Source organism: Equus przewalskii, chromosome 25 (genome assembly GCF_037783145.1).
Source record: "Equus przewalskii isolate Varuska chromosome 25, EquPr2, whole genome shotgun sequence".
Lineage (NCBI taxonomy): Eukaryota > Metazoa > Chordata > Mammalia > Perissodactyla > Equidae > Equus > Equus przewalskii.
The window spans coordinates 15,140,793-15,149,268 of NC_091855.1; the positions used below are offsets into that span (position 1 = coordinate 15,140,793).

General features: G+C 48.1%; 1 long non-coding RNA gene across 1 annotated transcript; it reads right to left on the bottom strand.

Annotated features, from left to right (window-relative positions):
• Nucleotides 1-4,567: 4,567 nt before the first annotated feature.
• Nucleotides 4,568-8,475, bottom strand: LOC139079393 (uncharacterized). Its single transcript, XR_011532999.1, has 4 exons — nucleotides 8,336-8,475; nucleotides 7,329-7,432; nucleotides 6,800-6,994; nucleotides 4,568-5,928 (listed from the first exon to the last, which is right to left on the bottom strand). It is a non-coding gene; the product is annotated as an uncharacterized lncRNA (long non-coding RNA).
• Between the last annotated feature and the right edge of the window lies 1 nt (nucleotide 8,476).

The window sequence follows — 8,476 nt, forward strand, 5'->3', positions numbered from 1 at the left end:
AAAATGCATATAAATCAAAATGTGGATAAGTAGGTTTAACCAAAAAAGCCAGTAATCCTTATTCTGTTTAGTTTTGTTTCTGATTCTTATACACTAGAGCTGCATCCTACAGTGTAGTTTTTATAATGTGAGAAATATGCAACCTTGTGTCTTGTCCTTGGGTCTAGAATGCCCTTCTCCCAGTTTCCTCCCTTCCTTCAGGTCTGGTCCGGTCTCCTTCAACTAGGCCTCTTGTGATCACCTCATTTAAAATTGTAATCCGCCCCACCCCCACCCCAATGCTTGTTACCCTGTTCTCTTTCTCTTTCTGTACACTGATCACGTTTTCATCTGCTTTATAATAGATGTCTTTACTTTTTCCCTCTTCCCTGATAAAATATAAGCTCCAGGAAGCAAGGTCCTCAATAAATATATGTTAAAGGAATTGGTCTGCCCTGAAGGGGCTCTTTTTTCTCATCTGCACTGTCCCCAGTGGCTGCCCTGATCCCTGGCAGAACCAGCTGCTACCTTTGTGTGGCTCCACCTTTGTCTCACCCTGAGGTGAGGGCTGCTTGGGAGTCAACGAAGAGGTTGGGAGTCTGGGCATGGGACTAAGTGTGCAGATGGGAAGTTAACTGGGTTCAGGTTACTAATCCAGGACTAACTAACAGTAGTAAGGTACTATGAGACTGATGTAGGGATCTGAAAGTCTGGGCCCCATTTCCTTTGCAGTGTTGGCCATTGCCCCGTTCTATCAATTTGGGATAGGAATGTGAGTGAAAGCACATGTCCCCCTCTGATTGCCTCCTTTATAAGGGATCGTGACATTCAAGAGCCATCAGAGGAGGGAGCCCGGTGGAGAGGGATGGGAAGCCAGGGCATTTGAGGATGCTTGGAAGGCACTGGGTTGTTTATCTATGTCTGGGATGCTCTTGGGGGCAGAATTGATAACCATCATCAGATACTTAAAGGGCTGTCTGGTGCAGGACAGTATAGATCCTATGTTCTCCAGAGGGGGGAACTGGAAGTAAGCTGAGCCCCGCTTCTCCACTCATCTCTTCATTCAGCAGCTGAGCTCTGCCTATGGACCTGGTACTCCTAGGTGCTGAGTGTACAAGGGAGTAAGGGTCAATTCCAGTCCTTAAAGAGCTTGTGGTTCAGTGAGGGATGCAAACAAGAAAACACAATTGCCAGTAGTGAGGAAAATACTGGGAGACAAGTGCAGGGTGCTTAGAAAACACTCAGGGGCAAGGATGCAGAGCAGGGCTCAGGGAGAGCATCTAGAAGGAGATGGGACCTGCACTGAATTCAAAGGCTGAGCAGAATGAGCTAGTGAAGAAGGTGGGAAGGGTTCTCTGAGCAGAAGGACCTATGTGGGCAAAGGCTTGGTGGACCACAAGAGAATGAACTCTGCACAGAAGGTGCCACTGGCTGAAGGAGAGGGGAGGCAACAGGTGATGTGCAAGACATTTTGGTTCCCTAGATGACGTCTAAGTTTCCAGATTTAAAATTCTACAGAGAATTTGGCCTTGCCTCAACCAAGGTCCCTTCCCAGGTGTAGTCCTGGCCTGGCCTCTGAGTTCCTGTTATCACACGATGACTCATGCATGTGACAGTCTGCAGTTTCCACATCCTTGCACTCTAGTGGCTCCTCTCGCACCTCAAGGTGGAGCTTGGTGACTTCCTCCCTCCCTCATCCCTGCTTGTCTCCCCCGCTTCCTGGCTGGGGCCCAAGGACACCCTTCTTTCCTCTTCTGAACATCTGTGTTACAGTTACATACAGAGCACCTGACCTGGCCTGGGAGGGATGCCCAGTCTTCCTTCTATCCTTTGGTTCTCCCTCCCCAACACTCCTGTACCCTCTGCTTTCTGGTTTATTTAAGGGGACATGCCCTGGAACAGGAAGTGTCCCCGTTCTCTGTCTTCCTCAGTGTGCTCAGACCTCTATTATCACTGTCTCACCAAAACCTCCACCCTCCACCTCTTGTTTCCTTCCAACCCTCCAGTCCCTGTGTGAATTGGGTCTTCCCCTGTGCAGAGGGTGAGGGGTGGGGCAGGCAGGAATGTGAGTAGAACCTATGATATGTTTTCTTCTGTCCCTGCCTTCCGTGTTTTGATAAACCAGAAAAGAACATGCTGTTGGATCTGGATAAAATACTCCAAGGATATCTTGATGCTGGGAGTTAGGAGGGACCCTTTTTAATATATGAAGCCACAAGGGTTTCAAAGTAACTTGCCCAACATCTTTTCATTGAGTAAAGCCGGAGCCCCTGGCACCTGGTCCAATGAATTGCTAATTCTGTTCTAGATGAGAAACCAGCACCGTGTCTGTCACTCAGATGTTCTAGGAGAGTGTGTGAGATTGTAACAACAAATCGCTATGGGCTTGTTGGCTAGACTGAGCACAACCCCCTGCCCCCAATGAAATATTATACTGGCTCTTAGAAGCCAAATTGGTGTCTACATTTTAATCCACACATCACCCACAAGGGGGAGCACCGAACACCTTCAGTATTTCTGAGCAGTGTGCTGCCCACAGCGATGCCCTTGGATGCCAAGAGCCCGTGTTAGTGCTGTGAAGCGGCTGGCAGGCTGGCAGGGCAGCAAGGTCCTTGGGCCACCCCCAGAAACACTTCTCCATTGGCAACCTTGGGTGTAAGCAGTTATTGGGCAGAGAGAGAGCAGAAGCCTAGCAAGAGGTTGACGGTGCTGGTAACAGAATTATCTAGTCTAGTGCAAGGGACTCCCTGTCTCAGGACATCTCAAATGTGGGACTGCCTGAGACAGGGCAGTTGGTCTGTGCCAGCACATGCTCTCCCTTGGCTCCCCCATCCCGATAGTCCTTTGGCCTACTGGCTTTGAACCTACCTGCAGTGCCCTCTACTCCACCTCCCTTCCTTCTCGGGTTCCCTGGGGGCAGCCAAGCCCTGCAACTGGTAAAGGAGCCCAAGACCCACCCCTGGCCTTGGGAAATGCAGTCAAAGTGGAATACCATTCAGTAAACAGAGGTAAGTGTTTCAGTCCTCAGAAGAGAAGGGAGTGGCATCAGAAAAGGCTTCACAAAAGAAGAGTCATTTGACTGAATCTTGAAGAACTTTGGAAAGATAAGAAGGAAAGCATTCTAGACTGTGGGAGCAACAAGTAAAAAGAAGATATGAAAAAGCCTGCTGGCTTCTCAGAATATTAGAACCAGTGTGGCTGAGTAGAGAGTGTGTGGGAAAGCAACAGGGTGGGCCCGGTCAAATCCAGGACCAGGTTGTGGAGAGTGTCAGGAGTTGGGAACTGGCGTCAAAGGAATGGAGACCCTACCAAGGGTTTGAAATAGGAAGCTCACGTAATCAGCTTTGGGCCTTGGAAAGGTCACACGAGTGATGGTGGCAAGTTGAGATTCTGTGGGGGATCCTGCTGTAGGCGGAGAGAGCCATCTAAAAAGGCTGCTGCATAGTCCAAGTGGGAGAGGACTACATGAAGCAAGTTGGGAGGCCCAGAGAAGTCCAGTGATTGTCCTTAGTTCACACAGCTAATGGCAGAGCCTGGACGTAAGCCATCTTAACACAAAGAGTGGGTGACAAGTCCGCCTCTAAAGATTGCTTTCACGTACATTCTCAGCCAGCCCCCAGATTCTGTTTTATAGATGAGGGGAAGCTGAGGGCCTAGGAGGTCAGTCTCCGTTTGAGTGTCAGACTCAAAGAAGAAACTGAGTGAAGACACATCAAGACAGTGAGCATTTGTCGAGCTCCTCCTGTATGCCCTGGAGTCCGTCCTCAAGGAGCTCACAGTCTGGAAGGGACATAAACACATAGAGAAAAACTCCAAACAAGGCAGACACGTGCCAGAGTGGAAGGATGGCAAATGTCCAGAGGGACGAAGAGGAGTGTGCAGTTGCGGCTGAATTGGGACCATAGCCTGTGGAATCCTGGAGTCTGAGTGATGGAATTAGAGTTGGAGGAGAGAGAGAGGTTCTGTGGAAGAGATTTGATGCTGCAGCATGGCCTGGCCTGGAGCCCAGATCTGTCTGCCTCTTCTGCTGCTTGGCCCTATAGGGATACATGTGCTGGGCCCAGCCACCAGACTGATCCAGGTGTCAGGACAGCTCAGGGAACCTACAGCAGGAGCGTTCCTGGCTCCTTCACTTGGCACCAGCATGGCCAGCCTGCCTGAGAGTGGGGTCAGGGACAGAGAGGGCTGGGGGCTGAGGAGATGGCACTGTGGGAAGAGCCACTCTCGTCCAGGTTGCTGGGAGCTATTGAGGCCCAATCAGGGTGTGACTCCAGGGAGACCCTTGTCACTGTTTCCTATCTAAGAATGTCTTCCTGCCCATTCCTGGCTGAGGAAGAGGAGAGAGTTAAGTAAGACTCTGTGTCTGGCTCACTCTAGCTGAAGTGTAGGATCAGAGAGCTGGACCCCGGTCATTACTCACACATTTGACTACCATAGGCTAGTCATAAGATGGCCATGCTGATACTTGTTTCATGGGACCATGGTGACCACATGAGCCTGTGGACTATGGATAAAAGCAATATTATGGAAATGTATGTTCTTTTGTACAGTAAAGGAAACAATCAACAAAATGAAAAGTCCTACAAAATGGGAGAAAATATTTGCAAACCATTTATCTGATAAGGGGTTAATATCCAAAATATATAAGGAACTCATACAACTCAATAATAAAAACACAAGTAACCTGATTAGAAAATGGGCAAATGACCTGAACAGACATATTTCCAAAGACGACATACAAATGGCCAACAGGTACATGAAAAGGTGCTCGGCATCATTAACCAGGGAAATGCAAATCAAAACCACAGTGAAATATCACTTCACACCTGTTAGGACGGCTATCAGGACAAAGACAAGAGATAAGTGCTGACAAGGATGTGGAGCAAAGGGAGCCCTTGTGCACTGTTGGGAATGTAAATTGGTGCAGCTACTATGGAAAACAGCATGGAGGTTCCTCAAAAAATTAAAAGTAGAACTGCCATATGATTCAGCAACTCCACTTCTGGGTATTTATCCAAAGGAAATGAAACCAATATCTTGAAGAGATGTATGCACTCCTATGATCATTGCAGCATTATTTACAATAGCTAACACATGGAAACAACCTAAGTGTCCATTGATGGATGAATGGATAAAGAAAATGTGCTGTATATATATACACACACACAATGCAATATTATTTAACCATAAAAAAGAAGGAAATTCTGCCATTCGCAACAACATGGATGAACCTGGAGGACATTGTGCTAAGTGAAATAAGCCAGACACAGAAAGACAAACACTGTATGATCTCACTTATAAATGCGGAATCTAAACAGTCAAATTCATAGAACCAGAAAGTAGAATGGTGGTTCCCAGGGGCAGGGAGGTGGGGGAATTGGGGACATGCTGGTCAAAGGGGACAAACTTTCAGTTGTAAGATGAATAACTTCTGGGGATCTAATGTACAGTTAACAATACTGTATTGTACACTTGAAATTTGCTAAGAGAGCAGATCTTAAGTATTCTCACAACAGACAAAAAAAACTATGTGAGGTGATGGATGTGGTAACCAGCTTGATTATGGTAAGCATTTCCCAATGTACATATATTAAATCATCACACTGTAACCTTAAAAAAAACATGTTGTACAGCCTAAATACATATATATAATTTTTACTTGTCAATCATACCTCGATAAAGCTGGAGAAAAAAAAAACTGTAAGAAGAAGGTGGCCGGCCTGGTGGAGGAGTGTTTGTTTGCATGTTCTGCTTCAGCGGCCCTGGGTTCGCCAGTTCAGATCCCAGGTGTGGACCTAGGCACCACTTGTCAAGCCATGCTGTGGTAGGCATCCCATATATAAGGTAGAGGAAGATGGGCACGGATGTTAGCTCAGGGTCAGTCTTCCTCAGCAAAAAGAGGAGGATTGGCAGCAGATGTTAGCTCAGGGCTAATCTTCCTCAAAAAAACTGTAAGAAAAAGAAAATGTATGCTCATTATTAGAAGTGTATTCCTGAACACAGCTGAGAGGCTGGAATTTTATATTGCAAGTAGAATTGCATCTTCAGTTCTGTAGGGACTTTGAGCCTTGGGTGAGTTGGCAATTGAGAGAAATTACTAGAAAAAAAAAGGGAAAGACTGAAAGAAAGATCTGCATTTTCCCAGACTGCACGTCACCTGGCAGTGTGCTGGGTATGAGCTCAGGGATCAGATCAAATCAAGTATCTCGATCCTGCCACTTTCCCTCATTCAACACATACTTGAGGGCCTATCCTGTTCCAGGAAATGACCGGCTGAGTGATCTTAAGGAGACAACTTTTTTGAACTTCATTTTCCTCATCTGGAAAACTAAAAATAATATGTACCTCGTTGGGGCTGTCTCAAACATGAAATGAAATAGATAAGATGTAAACTAGATATTTGGAATATCAGCTCTGTGTCTGAGCATGTAGGGCCCTCAGGACCTTGAGTTTCCACCCCGACTGGTCTCCCTTCACTCCTGATAAGACTGGGCGGCCCTGGCCCACACTCGGTCTAGGGCACTGGATCGGCAGCCAGCTTTTTTTGTCTTCTGCAGAACTGTCTACCAGGCATTCAGCACTCCCAACAGCTGAGGCAGAGAACACAATGGAAGCAGAAACGGCTTCTCCAAGGCTGACTTGGCATGATCTGGACTGGTTAGTGGAGGGAAGCAGAAGCCAGTTAGGTCTCCAGAAAGCCATCAAACTCACGCTGGTTGTCTGAAGGCAGTCTTTCCACCCAGCCTTAGCCATCATTAGCTAAGGCCTGTTCAGATGTCCTGCATGCAGGGGGAATGGGCAAAGATTGGTTACTCCTTACCACTGACAAAATGTGAGCTGTATTTCTTCCAGTGAAGACACCGAACTTTTCCCAGGAACCATCTGGGCTCACACAGCCCTTCTCCTTGGCGAGGCCATCCTTAAAAACTATTGTAGGTGCCCTGCCTTTCTCCCACCTCTGGCTCGCTAGCTCATCACTAGTTCTTCATCACAAGCAGCCAAAGCTGGTACTGACCTGATTAAGCAAAAGAGGAATTAATTTATTAAAAGGATATTGGCAGGGCCAAAGAGCCAGGCCTGACCCGAGATGAAGCTTCCAGGAATGCAATCCAAAACCAGGCTGCAGAAGCGACCTGGAGAGGGCGCTGCTGCCACAGAGCACTCAATGCTGCCATTTGTGTGCTGCCAGGAGCCATCTGCCTGTTCCTGCCACTGCAGCCATGCAAGCCCTGCTTGCAGCATTGGGAACGCAAGCTCGCAGCCACAGCTGCCCCCCAAAACGCGTCAGATGCCTTTGGTACCACCACCTTCCCTTGAGAAACTGATGCCTGTGCACTCGTTTTCCTTACATGTTGTCACCTGCAACTCTTTCCTGGTACCCCTGACCAGTGAACTCCACATCACAGGCTTCTAACACCAGTTTTCTAGCTTCCATCTGGGAAAAACAGGACTCCTAAAGTGGGAAATTTTCCAAGCATTAGAACATATGCCAAAAATAACCAAACAATGAGTGAAATGTCCACTTTGCACTCTACCCATGAGTGCATCCTCCGAGTCCTGTCTCCTCCCACCTGGTGGACCCTGGGCCCTGTGTGAAGGCTGGGCCTGAGAGGTTCTGCAGGGGCACGTGAGTCATGGGGAGCACGAGGGAATTCAGATGGGTCCCTTTGGGCAGTGAGTACCGAGGAGATGTGCCTGGATTTGGGAAGCCCAGAGTCGTTTAGTGGAAGTGTGCCAGGGTTTGAAAGCCCCTTGGGAGGCCCCTAGATTCCTAAAATGTTAGACCTGGGAAGGCCTGGGGAAGCATCTAGTGAGGATCAAATCCTACAAAGAGGAGCCAGGCAGGTAGTAAGTGAGTGAGGTGACTCTGTGGAGAATGCCATTTCGGCATTAAAATTTAAAATTTTAAAAAGGCATGCAAATGCTGAGAAGAGTTAGAAAGTGGTTGTCTGGGAGAGATGGGGATGGAGAGCTGACCAGACAGGAGCATGAGGGAACTCTCTGGGGCAATGGAAACGTTCTGCATCTTGCTTGTGTATACACTCATCAAATAAACACCAAATAAATACATACTTAACATCTGTGCATTTTATCATATATTAATTACGCCTCATGTTTTCACTTGGGCAAGTTAATGAGGTATATAAACTGATCTGGTTCTCAGGCTACCCATTTGCAAACTACTGTTTCCATTCGACTTCATCTTACATGTGAGGAATCAGAGACGCTGTGTTAGAGCGGTTTTCCCGGGGGCGCAGCTGAACCCTGACCGCCCGGGGATGCCCGGCGGCTCCTCAGCCTGGGAAAGGGTGACTGCGGCCGGTCCAGCCGGCTGCCTCTTTCTGAGCCAACTCACTTTCTCGCCTTTGGAGCGGTGCCGGTGGGCAGCCGTGCTAAGAGCCTTTCGGCGGGCGGTCCCCAGGGGCTGGACAGACGTCTGCTCCCGCCTGAAGTGAGCGGGTCACCTGGAGCCTTCGAGAGGAGCGGAAGCGGATGG